Raw genomic sequence first — 20,073 nt, forward strand, 5'->3', positions numbered from 1 at the left:
ATACATATATATATATATATATATATATATATATATATATATATATATATGAGTATATACATATATTTGTACACGTGAGAGAGTGCCCGCTAAACGTCCAATGAAGAAATAATTAGAATTTGGGTTACATATATTTCTGTAATACCCCATACAGTACATGTAAGCATGCACAAATATACACACTCCATATACAATACGTATTAACACAAGTTAAAATAACTCCTACTACCTTACTCATCGTACCATCATTGACAGTTTACAACCACTTTAATAGGGATGAGATATGAAGGTAGAGGTCCAATGCTCTTTAAATATATGAGTTAAATTTTAATTAAAACTACACAAAAAGATGTAAAAGAATTGGGACAGTCCAACAGCCCTTTCAATAACCCAGGGTTTCATCTCGAACGAGTTGAAATACAGACGGTATCATCTCCCACAAGGCTCTGTTCTGGGTCCAATACTTTTCAACATCTGTAATAACACGAAAGAGTTTGATAACTGCCGAAGGTTTATATATGCAGATGACTTGTGTAACGCCACAAAAGTATGCACCTTTGAAACTATGAATAGAGACTATCAGAGCTTTATGACCATTCATAGTTTAGATCCTGAGCAGTCTGCTCAACATAGACTCTAAAATTGGAGAGAATACCACTACCCACCAAATGCTGCCATCCAGAGCCCAAATGAACAACTCCTTCTAACAAAAGACAGGGTAACATTAAATAGAGCAGGAACCGGAGTGCATACCACTAGGATCAACAATTACAATTTACAAGTGGGGACTCTCAACCACTAATGAATGCCAATATGGCTATCCAGTGCAAACGATGCAACACATCCTTCGTGAATGTGAATTGGAACCCGCTTGTACAGATCAAGATCTCTTGAACACCAACGAATTGGCCAAAGCCACGGATCTAGTACTGGAGCGACAAGATATGATCAGAAAATTCAAACTTTTTTTCATGGGAACATTCAAGTCTCACATTCTTATTTGCTTACTTTTCATCCATATATAAATCCTCTTCATTATACTTTTCTATTTATAACCAACTGTTTTGTTTCCTCTACTACAGGTAACCTCCTGACCATCATCGCGCTGCCCATGAGCAAGAAACTGAGGACGACAGCAACGGCCTTCGTCGTCAATCTGGCGGTAGTTGAGCTCCTTTTCTGTGCCCTCATCCTCCCTATGTCAGGGCTGCAGTACATGCACCTCCAGAGGACCAGAGAGTCCCTCCTCACTAACAATGACTGCGTCTTCTTCACCGTCACGCGCTACACCCTCACGCAGGTTGAGCTTCAGACCATCTTGGCCATTGCCTTGACGAGGTAAGTACTTGATTAGATTGACTTTATGAATTTGGGTTTTGTAGCCCAGAGCTGGCGTCTGTGGGGGCTATTCAGCACCCAAGTGAAACTGTGGAAAAGCCCAGCAGTTGTCCTATAAAGTAAAATTTTAGAAGATGGACAACAAGAAGGATGAAAGGAAGAAAGGATGGACGTTAATTAGAAAGATATGATGTAAGTGCAGCTAGTGGACAAGACAAAGGAGAGAGAGAGAGAGAGAGAGAGAGAGAGAGAGAGAGAGAGAGAGAGAGAGAGAGAGAGAGAGAGAGAGAGAGAGAGAGAGAGAGATCCTTACCTTTCATATCCTCCTAGCAACAATAAGGGTTACTGAACCCACTGAGAGAGAGAGAGAGAGAGAGAGAGAGAGAGAGAGAGAGAGAGAGAGAGAGAGAGAGAAAGAGAGAGAGAGAGTGTATCTCTCAATCTCCCCAGGGAGAAAGAGCAATAAAAACATAACTGTCAAGAGCAGAACGAACCTCTATTATTCATGTATACAATCATAGCGGTTTCAAACGCAGATTAAAATATAAGAAAGTAGAAGGCAAGATTAAAGCTGCTGTCTGAAAAAGAGAAGACAACAGGTGTTACTCATATTCGTAACAAAATTTAGCTTTCTGGTACAAGCGAAAACTGGTCACAAGGACCAAAACACTTATAAATCAAGGTATAAAAATATCGACCTTGCTAGTGTAGTTAATGTAGGTAAGAAAATTAAGGACCTGCAAATAATTTGCAAAAAAAGTATACCAGTGAATATACAGTACGTGTTTATTATGGGTATTGCAAAATTTAGTTACGAAAGATATATCGCTTCCGAATGAGTTGAAATCAGATATTTATCAGTATGCAAAAAACCACTTATCCTTTGGTATATGATCGAACCCTGTGAGAACTTATTTAGTACCTTCGCTAATTTGTATTAAAAATGTAATTCGAGAACAAAGGATATAATTTTGCTAAATGACAATGAAGATTGCACATGGCTCCTACGGTGGAAAAAAAATCACCAACAATTCTTGTGAATATCTCAAAGGTAAACATATGAGGTCACTCGCTCTAATCTTCACAGCTTCGCCAATATGTGGTAATTTCCGTTGGTATAACCCTACAGACAAACAAACATTCACAAGAACTCTAGAACAGAATCCACTTACTGTGTTAAAAAACGTAATTCTAATGGGAAAATCTCCGTAAAAAAATATACTGTTCTCACCCCTATTTTAGTAAAATACAGGCAACCGTAATTTTACATTATCTTGTTATTATATTTTACGGGTTGGTGACCGTAACATCACCCCTTTAGTCAATATAACAGTTTTAAAAACGGTCAATGACTAGCAACAATTATTCAAGAGTTTTACTGTTTTCTACGGTAATCATTTAACAGTGTAGTAAAGGTCATACTAATAAAATTAAATAAAAATCTCAAAAGAAATACCTCAGAAAATTCTAAGACAAGAGGAGATTAGTTTTCAAAACACATTTGGGAACTAACTCCGGAAATGCTTTTTTAAACTGACTAAAAATTTGTCTTTTCTTTTCCAGGGCTTTGGCTGTATCCATACCCAAAATGTACACGTTCCTCAATAAGCCTTCAGTTATCGGAGGATATATTACATTCATCTGGCTGTATTCCTTTGTGCTGAGACTACCAACGGCACTTGGAGTGAGTAGAGTCTACTGTGTGTTTGTGTATTTATGTATTCATATATATATATATATATATATATATATATATATATATATATATATATATATATATATATATAAATGTATAAACATAAATATATACATCGTATATAAATAAATGAAATACATATTGTCTATATATATATATATATATATATATATATATATATATATATATATATATATATATAAATATATATATACATGCATACATATATATATATGCATATATATACACACACACATATATATACATATATATATATATCTCATATGTATATATATATACATTATTCATAATACATATAATATATAAATATAAACAAATATATATATATATATATATATATATATATATATATATATATACATATATATATATATATATATCATATAATATATATAATATTGGTAGATAATTAAACGGATAGATAATCAACCTCGAAAGCACGCAAGCAAACCTAAAACAAATCAATGTAACTAATCACACGCCCATATTCCTCCCCCAGTACCTCGGAAGTTACGGCTTTAACCAAGGCACGATGGAATGCGACATGATGGGCGGTGACAGGGTCTCCCGTTTGGTCATGATTGTCGTCGACGCCCTGATCCCAGTGATCGTGATCCTGGTGCTGTATGTCTTCGTCTTCATCATGGTACGTTACTGGGTAGAGGAGAGCACTAGAGTGGTATGGTGAGGATGGGAGGGCAGGGCACTACTGTGTAATAAGTTACTGAAGGGAGAGCACTACCTAAGTTACTGAAGGGAGAGCACTACTGTGTAATAATTTACTGGAGATCACAGCACTACTTAAGTTACTAAAGGGAGAGCACTACTTAAGTTACTAAAGGGAGAGCAATACTTAAGTTACGGAAGGGAGAGCACTACTGTGTAATAATTTACTGGAGATCACAGCACTACTTAAGTTACTGAAGGGAGCGCGCTACTGTATAATAAATTACTGAAGGGAGAGCACTACTGTGTAATTAATTACTGAAGGGAGAGCACTACTGTGTATTAAGTTACTGAAGGGAGAACACTACTGTGTAATATTTTGTGAAGGGAGGGCACTACTGTGTAATAAGTTACTGAAGGGAGAGCACAACTGTGTATTAAGTTACTGAATGGAGAACACTACTGTGTAATAAGTCGCTGAAGGGAGAGCACTACTGTATAATAAATTACTGAAGGGAGAGCACTACTGTATAATAAATTACTGAAGGGAGAGCACTACTGTGTAATAAGTTAGTGAAGGGAGAGCACTACTGCTTATAAGTTAGTGAAGGGAGAGCACTACTGTGTAATAAATTACTGAAGGGAGAGCACTAGTGTGTAATAAATTACTGAAGGGAGAGCACTACTGTATAATAAATTACTGAAGGGAGAGCACTACTGTGTAAGAAATTACTGAAGGGAGAGCACTACTGTGTAATAAGTTAGTGAAGGAAGAGCACTACTGTGTAATAAGCTACCGAAGAGAAAGCACTACTGTGTAATAAGTTATGAGAGAGCAATACTGTGTAATAAGTTACTGAAGGGAGAGCACTACTGTGTATTAAGTTACTGAAGGGAGAACACTACTGTGTAATAAGTTACTGGAGGGAGAACACTACTGTGTAATAAGTTGCTGAAGGGAGATCACTACTGTGTAAAAAGTTACTGAAGGGAGAGCACTACTGTGTAACGAGTTACTGAAGGGAGAGCACTACTGAGTAATAAGTTGTTACTGAAGGGAGAGCACTAATGTGTAATAAGCTACTGAAGGGAGAGCACTATTGTGTACTAAGTTACTGAAGGGAGAGCACTACAGTGTAATAAGTTACTGAAGGGAGAGCACTACTGTGTAATAAGTTACTGAAGGGAGAGCACTACTGTGTAATAAGTTACTGAAGGGAGAGCACTACTATATAATAAGTTGCTGAAGGGAGAGCATTGCTGTATATTGAGTTACTGAAGGAAGAGCACTACTGTGTAATAAGTTACTGAAGGGAGAGCACTACTGTGTAATAAGTTACTGAAGGGAGAGCACTATTGTGTACTAAGTTACAGAAGGGAGAGCACTGCTGTGTAATAAGTTACTGAATGTAGAACACTACTGTGTAATAAGTTACTGAAGGGAAAGCACTACTGAGTAGTAAGTTACTGAAGGGAGAGCACTACTGTGTAGTAAGTTACTGAAAGCGAGCACTACTGCGTTACAAGTTACTTAAGGGAGAGCACTACTGTGTAATAAGTTACTGAAGGGAGAGCACTACTGTGTAATAGCCTAAGTCACTTTGGGGAAAGGTGATATTGATGTGATATAAGTTACTAGGGATTGGTACTCCATATCACTAAGAGATACTAATATAAGTAGCTTACTTGTGGCATTAATTGATTCCATTGCACTTCTAGGGAAGATAAGGAGACGTCTGGCAGCTTTACATTGTAGCAGATAACGCTGTGTTTAGCAAAAGGGATAATGTTGGCTAGGCTGCCGGTAAAAATAAAGTCGCCGAGATCGTGATCATGTAGCTAAAAGCATTTCTATTCATTTCACTAAGTGATGTTGGGAAAATAACAACATTTTAATATACAGTACTTTATCAAATTAATAAAAATGCTTTTGATCACGTGTTTACAAGCACCGTGATTTTGTTTTACAGGCAGCATTGCCAACAGTTTCTTTCTTGATAACGCAGCGTTACCTACTATTGTGTACGGCAATCAGACAGCTTCCCGTGAAGTGTACCGGCATTCAAGGCCAATAGATAGAATAAACAGGTCGACCCACGCGCAGCTTTCGCTCGGATGGCCGTTATTAATGTGACGTCAGCAGGTTCGACACCTGTGTCACGTGACTAGACGCACCGTCAAAAATCCCCCAAGGCAATCGAAAGCCCCTGTCCGGAGAGAAGCTCCAGGCAATCTAAAGAAGAGCACGTGTCCTCTTTCTCACATTTTCTTTCTCTCCTCTGTCTCTCTCTCACTGCTTGTCCATAATCTCATTTAATTATATTGTTATTATTATTATTATTATTATGATATTTATTATTATTGTTATTATTATTATTATTATTATGATATTTATTATTATTATTATTATTATTATTATTATTATTATTATTATTATTATACTTTTGATATTAATATAAAATAAATATAATAATAATAATAATAATAATAATAACAACAGCCACCACCACCAACAACAACAACAATAATAATATCAGGAGTATTACAATAATAATGATAATAATAATAATAATAATGATAATAGTAATAATAATAATAATAATAATAATAATAATAATAATAAATTGCTATGATTATTATTATTCTTTGACTCTTGATACCATTATTACTATTATTATAATCATACTCCTTATATTATTATTATATTGTTTTTATTATTATGGTTATCATTATTTTTAGTATTATTATTATTATTAATTATTACCGTTATCATATATGATGGAGGCGATTTATAATTATACAATGGTGACCTCTCAATAATCATACTTGGGATTTGAGACAGAGCAAGGCTGTGAGACAAATTGAGTCGGAGAGAGATGGATGTCTGACCTCCTGGGCTGCTCATTAAAGACTGACCATAGGTTCAGCCTGGGACCTCTTTTGAACCTGTTGACACCACGGATGCGCAAACTTCAAAAATTTCAAGCGGCCGTGGGTTGACCTGTTATTCTATTGGCCTTACCGGCATTCATGGCCACGACTGTACAATTCGGTTTACGGGAGCTAGCATTGTTGGAAATTACCGTGAGGGGGCAATGAATGGTTAATTTGTGAGGAAATGATGCAATGCAAGAAAAATTAAGGTTATTTTGGTAATATAAAAAAACAACAACAGCAACCAATAAACCACTCGAGGTCTCACCGACAATTATAGAACTTGAACAAACAATTCGTAAAATTAATCAGTATGTAAAAGGAAAACAACAGAAAGTTTAAGTGGCAGTGCAACAAATAAGTTTTTGATTCAATTCAATGGCACAAACAAATTATATTTCATTCCGACCTTTCTTGAATCCACGAAAACAATCCATTGGTTAATATTCATCCAAGTATCTATAACTAATATTATCTAATCGTCATTACTCTGCCTTTCTTCTAAATCTAATTCCCAATACAACTTTAAGTATTCCATACAATTAGACAGACCTCTATGCTATGTAAAAATGCTATATATATTTGAAAAATTATTTATTTGTACGTTTTCTTGTCGCAATTAATTTATCCAGATTCGTTTTTCATGTTATGGTAAAAATGCTGAATTTATGAGTATATATTCACAAATTTGATTATTTCTAGGCATTGGCATTATCATTGTGATACTGGCATGGATAATCCACGTACATTACATGATAATTGAACAATATGCATTCAGGTACATATATATATATATATATATATATATATATATATATATATATATATAAAGAGAGAGAGAGAGAGAGAGAGAGAGAGAGAGAGAGAGAGAGAGAGAGAGAGAGAGAGAGAGAGAGAGAGAGAGAGAGGGGAGAGAGAGAGAGAGAGTATGGTAGTGACAATCAGGATGGTGCCAACAGGCTATTTTCACAAAAACTCACTCGCATGAGAAGTTTCGATTCAGAATGCATTATTTATATATATATATATATATATATATATATATATATATATATATATATATATATATATATATAATTTATGTAAATATATATAATTTATATATATATATAATTTATATATATATATATATATATATATATATATATATATATATATATATATATATATATATATATATAATCCCTTTTGACAGTTACCGAACGTCAAAGAAACATCAGCGATACTAAATTTAGTTCAAACTGGCAAATTTACAATTACTCTTCTTATAAATTCCTTTAGATAAAGGTATTATACTACTTCACAGATACTGAATTAATATATGGAAAGTCTATAGCATTCATCTTCCTAGTATAATCACTTAAATTTTCCTTCTATAGCATTTATCTTCCTAGTATAATCACTTAATTTTCCCTTCTATAGCATTCATCTTCCTAGTATAATCTCTTTAAATTTTCCTTCTATAACATTCATCTTCCTAGTATAATCTCTTTAAATTTTCCTTCTATAGCATTCATCTTCCTAGTATAATCTCTTTAAATTTTCCTTCTATAGCATCCATCTTCCTAGTATAATCACTTAATTTTTCCCTTCTAACGCATTCATCTTCCTAGTACAATCACTTAATTTTTCCCTTCTATAGCATTCATCTGCCTAGTATAATCACTTTATTTTTCCCTTCTATAGCATTCATCTGCCTAGTATAATCACTTAATTTTGCCCTTCTAAAGCATTCATCTTCCTAGTATAATCACTTAAATTTTCCCTTCTATAGCATTCATCTTCCTAGTATAATCACTTAAATTTTCCTTCTATAGCATTCATCTTCCTAGTATAATCACTTAATTTTTCCCTTCTATAGCATTCATCTGCCTAGTATAATCACTTTATTTTTCCCTTCTATAGCATTCATCTGCCTAGTATAATCACTTTATTTTTCCCTTCTAAAGCATTCATCTTCCTAGTATAATCACTTAATTTTTCCCTTCTATAGCATTCATCTGCCTAGTATAATCACTTTATTTTTCCCTTCTATAGCATTCATCTGCCTAGTATAATCACTTAATTTTTCCCTTCTAAAGCATTCATCTTCCTAGTATAATCACTTAAATTTTCCCTTCTATAGCATTCATCTGCCTAGTATAATCACTTTATTTTTCCCTTCTATAGCATTCATCTGCCTAGTATAATCACTTAAATTTTCCCTTCTAAAGCATTCATCTTCCTAGTATAATCACTTAAATTTTCCCTTCTATAGCATTCATCTGCCTAGTATAATCACTTTATTTTTCCCTTCTATAGCATTCATCTGCCTAGTATAATCACTTTATTTTTCCCTTCTAAAGCATTCATCTTCCTAGTATAATCACTTAATTTTTCCCTTCTATAGCATTCATCTGCCTAGTATAATCACTTTATTTTTCCCTTCTATAGCATTCATCTGCCTAGTATAATCACTTAATTTTTCCCTTCTAAAGCATTCATCTTCCTAGTATAATCACTTAAATTTTCCCTTCTATAGCATTCATCTGCCTAGTATAATCACTTTATTTTTCCCTTCTATAGCATTCATCTGCCTAGTATAATCACTTAATTTTTCCCTTCTAAAGCATTCATCTTCCTAGTATAATCACTTAAATTTTCCCTTCTATAGCATTCATCTGCCTAGTATAATCACTTTATTTTTCCCTTCTATAGCATTCATCTGCCTAGTATAATCACTTAATTTTTCCCTTCTAAAGCATTCATCTTCCTAGTATAATCACTTAAATTTTCCCTTCTATAGCATTCATCTGCCTAGTATAATCACTTTATTTTTCCCTTCTATAGCATTCATCTGCCTAGTATAATCACTTTATTTTTCCCTTCTATAGCATTCATCTGCCTAGTATAATCACTTTATTTTTCCCTTCTATAGCATTCATCTGCCTAGTATAATCACTTAATTTTTCCCTTCTAAAGCATTCATCTTCCTAGTATAATCACTTAAATTTTCCCTTCTATAGCATTCATCTGCCTAGTATAATCACTTTATTTTTCCCTTCTATAGCATTCATCTGCCTAGTATAATCACTTAATTTTTCCCTTCTAAAGCATTCATCTTCCTAGTATAATCACTTAAATTTTCCTTCTATAGCATTCATCTTCCTAGTACAATCACTTAATTTTTCCCTTCTATAGCATTCATCTTCCTAGTATAATCACTTTATTTTTCCCTTCTATAGCATTCATCTGCCTAGTATAATCACTTAATTTTGCCCTTCTAAAGCATTCATCTTCCTAGTATAATCACTTAAATTTTCCTTCTATAGCATTCATCTTCCTAGTATAATCACTTAAATTTTCCCTTCTATAGCATTCATCTTCCTAGTATAATCACTTAAATTTTCCTTCTATAGCATTCATCTTCCTAGTATAATCACTTAAATTTTCCTTCTATAGCATTCATCTTCCTAGTATAATCACTTAAATTTTCCCTTCTATAGCATTCATCTTCCTAGTATAATCACTTAAATTTTCCTTCTATAGCATTCATCTTCCTAGTATAATCACTTAAATTTTCCCTTCTATAGCATTCATCTTCCTAGTATAATCACTTATTTTTCCCTTCTATAGCATTCATCTTCCTAGTATAATCACTTAATTTTTCCCTTCTATAGCATTCATCTTCCTAGTATAATCACTTAATTTTTCCCTTCTATAGCATTCATCTTCCTAGTATAATCACTTAATTTTGCCCTTCTATAGCATTCATCTTCCTAGTATAATCACATAATTTTTCCTACCTACAAAAACCGCCTTTCAACATCAACTGTTCCCTTACGAAGTCTTTCTAGAAATGCTCACCACACCCAACACACATCTTTTTCCAGCCAGTCACTACGGACAAACACCCAATCCCCATTCTATCCCAAAACAGGTCATCAGAAGGGCTTGTCTCAGGAGTCGCAAGTTCAGCAAACCTATCCAGCCTCAACCGCAGGTTAACAAAGAATGAATACTAATAAACAATTTTTTTATCTATTAATTAGAATTGTTTTCGTTTATGTTGTCGGGAATGTTCGTCGTGTTTTCGTTTGTTCTGCTTCACGTGCACTTTGTGACACCAAGCTTGACCAGGTGTAGGAGATAAGGTAGTTCTCTGTCAAGAGTCACTTCAGGTTTTGAAGAACTGCTGATGGGGTGCCTGTATCTCACTACACTGGACTGGCCTCTTGTTCGTCTTGTTTGTTTGTTTGAGCAACACTTCTCTCCAGCCCTGCATGTTGTTTTAGCAAACAAATTTTCAGTACTTTTGATGAAGATTACCATTTTTGACAAAGATAATATGGGGCCAAATGAAGTGTTGCAAATCCCTTGTTCTGCACCCACAAATATGCTGAATGATTTCTTAGGGATACTGCATGCAATGTTATTTTTGTTATTTGGGCACCTGTGTCTTTTAAATAATGCCTGTTTTGTATAAAGCAATTGTATAAAAAAACTCAAACGCAACAAGAGGTTTGCATGCAACTAATTCACGATAAAAACATAAAACAGAGCTTGAATTTTCACTAGCATGAGCAAAACTTTTCTCTATTGGCAAGAATAGCACAGCCAACATAAGAGTTAAATGATCTAAACTATAAAAATACCCAAAGGATAAACAATGAATTTCAATGAGCCCACGTTTCCACCATCCCTTAGACATTACAATATTACTATATCACCTACTCAAGAATGGAACCTGAACCATAAGCATTTAAAAAAAAAAAAACCTAAAATCCAAACAGTTCATCCAAACAGTTACCCCTTAGATACCTAAAAATAAAATAAAAATAAAAATAAAGCCATGTTAACCAAAATTCAGAATACCCTACTCCACACTTACTTATCCTAAATTCTTATAAAAATCTGTTTCATCAGAAACTCGATTCTACTAACTTTCTTACAAAATATGACTCAAACACCCTAATACATTTTGGCAACTATTAAACTAATCTACCACAAAGTCGAAACATGTTCAATCATAAAAGCACGGAGAAAACAAACAGCACTAAATAAAAACACTTTTCAGCGAACATGGTAGAAATGACTGATACAATGCCAGTTAGACACACGACACACCACAGGAAATTCTTTCCTGAGATTCAAATTCTGTAGCCCAATCTTGTTTTGGACCAAAAGTCAGAAAGTAACAAAACTCTTGAATGGAAAAACAGTTTTATTTCTTGGATGAGGAAACGTTTCAGAATTATAAGTGTTATAATAAAAGGAAGAGAAAAGAAAAGGGAGTAACAAGTACCTGAGTGAGAGGTTAGGGTGTCGTTGGCATAGCCAAAATGCATGTGTGGAGGTGGAGGAGGAGGAGGAGGAATGCCATACCTCTTGATAAACCAAGGGGAATTACCATGACAAAAACATTACTTCATCTCATGATCACCATTAAAAGCCCGGCCATAGTTTTAATTGAAAATACAGAAAGCTACAATACCAAGTCCCAAATGGGAAAGCAGGAGTGTAAAGAAAATAATTTGAAAAGTGAATAATTATATATAAAGGTAAACTACAAAAAAAAAAAAAAAAGATTGGTAAATAACAAATGAACTATGAAGCAATACTCATGTCAGCTGGATCAGGAAAATTATCTGTACCAAGTTTTGATTTCTACCCTAAATTCCACAAAAATCTAAATTAACCAAATAGAAAACATTTAGCGTTAATAAAATTGGCACTTGAGTTGCAAATACAAAAGCTAATTTTGAAAAAAAAAAAAAAAAAAAAAGTGAAAACAAGACTGTTTCAGGTACCAAAAAATCCTTCCTGTTTATAAGAACCCTCTTAGAACAAGGCTGCGATGAGAAAACAATTGTAAGGTTTGTTACTCCAAAATAAGCATGATGTAAATATATAGGAAATGGTTGTTTTATAGAGTAAATGTAGTCTTGAATATCTATTTGATTCTACATGTGGCTGTCTTACATGCGCTTACTTATCTGTTTGCTTTTTGGGTTGTGTTTAATAATTAGGTTCAATAGTGTAGACATTAGTTTTGCTTAATATGTAAACATTTACGTTGTTCCTAAGTAGAGAAATAAGCATAGTACCCTTTAGCATGCCTGAGATGATTGCTAATCATAAACTTTATAGTTATTAAATGAAGAATTCTTTCACTTTAAATCCTAAAATGATTTATTTTCTGGAATATCTATACTTCAAAAGTGTAAATTCTTTGTGGAAATTACCCTAAAAAAATATTTGGCCTAAAAAGCGTTCATTGATACAATATATTTTACCATAGTTTCATGATTCAAACCAAGGGTTTCCAACCTGGGGTACATGTACCACCAGTATTACATTTATATTCTTCTGACAAAATAGCCAGTGCTGTGGAATACAAAAGGTAATCAGCAATGAGATTGAATAATGAAATTATTTGTCACTATCAATTCCATTGTTTTTCTTTTTCATCCTCAATTCTAGGGGTACCTGTACAAAAAAATCTATAAAAATTCCAAAAGGGTACAAAAGAACAAAAAGGTTGGTAACCCCTGGGTTAAATGCACATCACTTCACAGCTAAAACTCCTATAATATTATTCCTACACACTCGAACAGGTAAAGAGGAGTTCACTCAGAGTCGCCAGATCTACCATCAAAAACAGCGTCAAATCCGTGCCACCTCCAACCAGCTCTGGCGGGGCTTCCACATCATCGAACTCTAACAACCAAAGGAAGGGGTCCAACTCAAGTTTCAAGAGCTTGAGGGCTCGATTGTAAGTATCACCTTGTTTACATAACTCCTTGTATCTATTACTATACTGAAACATTTCCTTCTCCAAAATCTAACTACAGTTTTTGACTACCATTTTCTGCATCTGTCAAGTGGTTTCTTGTTTTTTCTAACTTTGATCTGCCTGATTTCCGTGTGATTTTTCTATGCCTTACTCTATGCAGCTTTGCTGGTTTTTAGAAACTGCAATCTGTTCACATTTGTTTCTTAGCTTAACAAGAGGCTGAATTTCCTCACTTTCATCTTTTCATAATCTTAAATCTCGTGCTCGTTTCCTCTTTAATTGTCTTCTGTAACTTGGCACACCTACACAAATCCAGTATTATCTACATACAGCACTTCTTGCTTTGTACAAATTATATTCAAATGAATTTCACATATAAGGCACAAAAACTCGCTTACTGCTAAAACACAGATTTCTAAAGTTCAGGCATTTAGCTTCCTTCTTTTTTTCCTTAAAAACAAATTTTCCAAAAATTCATTACAACAGTTAAAAGTTCCTATACATAACCTCTTCTTGAAAATCTTCCTTCCTTTTCAATAAAGTTTTTCCTCACTTTTCATAAATTGATTTCAATAATCTGACTTCCCAGTAACTTATAAATATGAGATAACCTACTTGAATTGTATAAAGTAATCAGAAATATCTTATCACCATGCTCCCCTAGTACAGGTAGTTCTCAAATATCCTGAATACTGAAGTAACTTTAATCAAGTTGTACAAAGTAATGTTAAAAAACTGTTTTATTCACATCACCAATTTTGCACAAAGTAACTCCAGTAACTTTTAAATGATATTTTAATGTAAAGTTCCATATCACAACCACCACATTCAATAGCTGCTTCCAAGCCAAGCTGTATAGCTTTGCATAATCAAACCACTGGCAAAATATAACAGCATAATTCTTCAATAAATCAAACATTTTATACCTGTAGTTCATCCTTGTTCTATGTGGTTTTAAAGAGTACTTGATTCATAATAAGAGGCAATTTCTACCTTGGCTCTGGGGGTGAAAATACAAAACATCATGTTCGTGTAACACAATGAATGGACAGCCTGTATACTAAATCCTGGACCTGAATGCGACAATCAACGGACTGATGTCCTAAATTTCAAATCTGAGTACGTACTAACATTGACAAGGGCCGATATTCTAAACCCTAAATGAGAACTAAAATTAAGAAAGACTGATATAAATTGCTAATCTGAGACTAAAACCGACGAGGGCTGATATTCTAAACCCTAAATGAGTACTAAAATTAAGAAAGACATATAAATTGCTAATCTGAGACTAAAATCAACAAGGGGTGATATTCTAAACCCTAAATGAGTACTAAAATTAAGAAAGACTGACATCAATTACTAATCTGAGACTAAAACTGACAAGGGCTGATATCCTAAACCCTAAATGAGTACTAAAATTAAGAAAGACATATAAATTGCTAATCTGAGACTAAAATCAACAAGGGCTGATATTCTAAACCCTAAATGAGTACTAAAATTAAGAAAGACTGATATAAATTTCTAATCTGAGACTAAAATCAACAAGGGTTGATATCCGAATCCAAAATGAGTACGAAAATTGACAAAGACTGATATGCTAAATCTCAAACCTAAGTACTAAAATTGTATATATCTTGATTACCAAATCTGATTACTAGATTCAACAGAAGACTTAATCCAACTTTTCATACCACAACCAGAATCAATGAAGCACTTCTTAATCTGAGTAGAGTAATATAAGGAAACGGATATTGCTAAATCCTAAAATAAAGGGATTTTGACGAAGGAAAAATCTATTTCTGGGGAGAGACCTGTGGCGCCCGGTGAAAATTTTTTGTGGTGCTCTCGGCTTTTTTAACATTCGTGGATTTATTTCGTCATGTCCGAAGCTCCATCTTCACAAATGTGTGAAGATGGAGCTTCGGACATGACGAAATAAATCCACGAATGTTAAAAAAGCCGAGAGCACCACAAAATATTTTCACCGGCCGCCACAGGTCGACCCAGAAAAGTACTCCAACTAAGAAAGGACCCATGGTAGCAAATGCACCTATGAAATGGGAGCTATTAAAAGCATAACTGAAACAAATCATCAATACTCAATGACTTGCTTTAAACATGAGTACTCTTCAATACTACAAGAACTTTTTTTTTATGGAATGGTTTGTTGTGGCATTTATTCATAATGAAATTTTGCGTTTGTTTTTTAGCCGTCAGATTTCCAGAGCTTTTAATGACACTCGGTAAGTCAACTCCTCATGGCACTGACATGATAAATTCTATTATCACGTGCATGCTTTTTTGGCATACAAATTTATTTCTAAATGTTAGTTATATAAATTCTATCAAAGGTATTGCCTGTTATATATTTCTGCACGAATGATTACCTCACATAAAACAGTATCTCCAACTACTGTACAATATAGTACAGGATAGTGTGTATGCATGAATTCCCCAATAGTACAGTATACTATAATGAAAAATGCACATCCCTGGTCCTGCACTTAATATTGTTGTGTGTATTTTCTTAATTTGCACACCACAGAGGCCGGAGGCACACCGAAGCTGGCAGGCAGTGCACGGTATCATACATTTGTGGTGACAAAATGAGCATCTGAAAATGGATGGTTTGAAGCTCTTTGGACTAATTTCAAGTCCAGATTTACCTGGCAAGACAGGAAGGATGGAAAGCTTTCAATCGTTCATTTACAGATGACCTAAGAGTCACAGCAAGCTGTCTGATACAGTGTGTTACTCACTAGCTCCGGTGTGTCTCCGGCCTAAGATTTGTTTGTGTTCTTCCATACAGAACTCATCAATCCTCAAATGTCAGCCAGCGTCTGTGCACAAACAGAAGAGACATGCGTGTAGCAAGAACCATCTTCATCATTTTCCTTGTCATTCTTATCTGCAGTGTTCCTGTTATGTTGGCTCACATGTTTGATAGGAATGTCAAATATCCTGTTCAGTTCTTAGCACTGCATATTCTATATTGGGCACAGTACTGCTTGAATGTTGTGATTTATGTCCTTATGAATCGTCAGTACAGAGATGCTTATGTCGATTGCCTGGCTCGGGTATTCCCACAATTCAAGCGCCATCATGGACGCAAGTTCTTCTGGGAGAAAGCTAGCTTCTCTTCTAAACCACCCCAGAATGTCCCTACTTCCTCTAGACCACGACTGGATTCCGCTGATGCTGCTGCTGCTGCTGACTCAGTAGGATCTGAACCTGAGCCTGTGGCAACAGGAAACCATGCTCCACCAATAGGAGTTCAGGGTCGCCTTTCAACCATACCTGAGGGTCACAGCAGTTCTGCAGCAAATGACAGTGTCTTCTCTGATCCAGAAAAGAAGAGAAACTTTCAGAAAACAACATTGCACAAAACAGCATTGCAGAAGACAACCCTTACTATGAAGACCAAAAATGCTTTGAGAGTGATGCCAGTGACAGTGAGGACGAAGCAGGAGAGAAAAAAGGACTGATGGACGACTCTGAGCACTGGGTCACACAGAATGGCTCAACCGGAGGAAATCTACCGAATGATGAATCAAAAGTATGAGAATTAATGATTTAATTAATCTTAAGTCATGCAGTTTGAACCCTGTAAAGCCAATTGCATTGCATTTTAAAAATGAGAGGACATGTTACAAACATGAAAAAAGTGGTCCCTGGTGATCACAAGTGATTTTAAGTATCATCATTGTATATATTCTGTTGTGATTATTTTCCAAACAGTATACGCAGTATCTTGTGTGTGTACAAAATCAGTGACTCTCCCTTATCACCGACTATGTATTTGAAAAAATGAGTGATTTTCCTACAAGATATAAGAATCTCTTTGATTTAAAGTTAAGGATTGCATTGTGTTTATGTCAGCAAACAGTAATGTGATAAAGTGCCAAATGTAATTAAAGATGCTTTTTCATGATATACACATATAAAGTGTGCGTTAACATATGGCTTCTAGTGTATATATAAGTTTATGGATATGTGCAAGTACAGTATATAACTTCTTTCAGGGATAGGGAACATTTACAACGGCCAAACCAATCCCAGCTTGATCCTGCATCAAAAGACTAAGTCACAATGTCCATTTCTTGCATTACATCTATACACTTATATATAAAAATAGCATATATCTATGTACAGTGTATATACTCATATAACATACATCCATATGTATTGTATATTTGTATCTCATGAAATTCAATTACTGTACTCTGTATATTTTGTATATTTTTGAAGAGGTAAACAATACTGTTTTAAAAAATTGACTTCTGAGGAATAAAACTGTCCATGCCAAACACAGAACGCAGAAAAACACTGAGTGAAAAGGTTTTGAAAATAAAAACTTAGATGTACAGAACTCAGCCTATTATATGAATTCACCCTTATGAACCGTTACTACTGTCCACAGTCACTACAAAATTATCATATTCTTAAAGCCATTGATGTTATCATGGACTGCCCAATAGAGACCCATTACTACTTCCGTTGCCATTTTTTTATAGTTCTGTCTGGTTCTACAATATTCAAACTAGTTGAAAATTCAGCAAAAATATAGTGATGTGAGTTACACCTTTATACATTTAATATTTTGTTTTTTTGTATGAAAAATAAAATAACTTAACCATGCAGCGTTAGGTTGTATTTAATACTGTACACCATATGCAACGAAGTACAAGTAACCTAACCAAGTACTATGATTTCAGGTGGGCAACAATTATACGGGCGTTCCTATACAGTACGACTAATGCCGAGAAAATAATAAAAAAGCCAAATACCAAAATACCTGAAACACAAACGAATCCCATTAAAACAAACACAGTTGCTTGAGGCAATGGTGCATTAAACCTATAAATAAATTGCCTCAAATCAATTCTCCAAGAGCTATACCTCCTTTCCGTTTACTCTGTGCTAACAGAGAAGCCTCTCGACTCATCACATACTTTGGGGGTTTGGTTTGGATTTCTAGTACTTAACAAAATCTGATAGTTAATAGACCTTACAGTTTAGCCTACAATCTGCCTTCATATCCAACAGTTTAGACTTTAAAATCTTCATTGGACTAAAACTATTTATTTACACGAAAAAAGGATAAAATTATAGTGTGTCATTTTGGTAATAAAAACTTCTAAGTTAATACTTTGGAAATTATTTCCACTGTCACATTACTTATATATATCGAAAATTTCATCACATATCATGATGCTGAAGTAATTCAAACAGACTATAGTCGATTTCTTTTAGCGATGCATATTTGCACCGACTCGCAGCGGTGCCCTTTTAGCTCGGAAAAGTTTCCGGATCGCTGATTGGTTGGACAAGATAATTCTAACCAATCAGCGATCAGGAAATTTTCCAAGCTAAAAGGGCACCGCCGTGAGTCGGTGCAAATATGCATCGCTAAAAGAAATGGACTATAGTGAATCATACTGAAACCCCAAAACACAAATTATACTTTGCCGTTTCAGCAATAGAAACTAGTAACTATATATTTATCAAATTCTTTCCAATGTCACGTTACATATATCGATAATTTCATCGCACATCATAATGATAAAGTTACTCAAACTGACCATTGAATCATACTGAAACCGCAAATCTTAACCTGCGCTGATCCTAAAGATATTTTCTACTGTAAGATGTGTGTGCAAATGAATTTAGAAACCACGGGAATGAACAAAAAGTTGAAAGTATAATGGAATGACAGTGTACGTACAAGGAATACTATAAGGCATACGGATGACAATGATCACTCTTATTATCATTATTATTATTAATAGCTAAGCTAGAACCCTAGTTGGAAAAGTAGGATGCTACAAGCTCGAGGGCTCCAAAAAAAAGGATCCCAGTATGGAAATGAAATTGAGAAATAATGATTAAACTATAAATGAAGAAATTTTTTCAAAATTCTAATATAAAATCAGTACAGTAACATCATTAGACTAGATCAGTTGTATATAAACTATGAAACAAGAATTTTGAGGTCTTTGTTGGCCAAAGAGGAACCATTAAATCTTTTATGGCAGACTTAATCAAAAGCTTAACAATGATTTCAAATGCATTTGTTAGCCTTCACATTTAGTAAATAACTTAAGCCGATCCTAAATTAAAAAAAAAAAAAAAAAAAAAAAATTCCTATAATCATATATCTAAATTGGAGTACAGTATATATTTGCTTCAAAATGCAGGAAGTGTCTAATAAATAAGATAAATAAAAATACAATAAGAATTCCACCCACAAAAATGGACAAAATAACCTTGTTGAGATATATTTGTGTATATACAACCTAACCAGGTCTGTAACTTAAAATTATCTTATTTATGCCCAAAGGTGATGGATAAAAGGGGAAAAAAATTAAATAAAAAAATATCTTCACCCAAAGATAATTTGAATCCGGGAATGACTGAACATTGAGAAAGGCATGCTGCCTAATCTACATTTAATAATAAAGACACATAGTCTACGCCAGATCTGATATCACAGGCTTAGTACACATACAGCTAAGATATGCACGATTCTGGTTGAAAGTTTAAATGTTACTCACGAGTGGCAGAGGCAATGGATAGGACAATGTCATGGAGACTCAACCCCTCTTGTAATCAAGCTAGGACCAAGGAGGAGCAGTTAATGGCT

The 20,073-nt window shown here is 34.3% G+C and overlaps 1 pseudogene; it reads left to right on the forward strand.

The window, feature by feature from the left end:
• The window catches only part of LOC137638525 (protein trapped in endoderm-1-like), an 18,551-nt pseudogene extending 752 nt beyond the window's left edge, over positions 1–17,799 (forward strand).
• The last annotated feature ends 2,274 nt before the right edge of the window (positions 17,800–20,073 follow it).

This window comes from Palaemon carinicauda, chromosome 3 (assembly GCF_036898095.1).
Source record: "Palaemon carinicauda isolate YSFRI2023 chromosome 3, ASM3689809v2, whole genome shotgun sequence".
Taxonomy (NCBI): domain Eukaryota; kingdom Metazoa; phylum Arthropoda; class Malacostraca; order Decapoda; family Palaemonidae; genus Palaemon; species Palaemon carinicauda.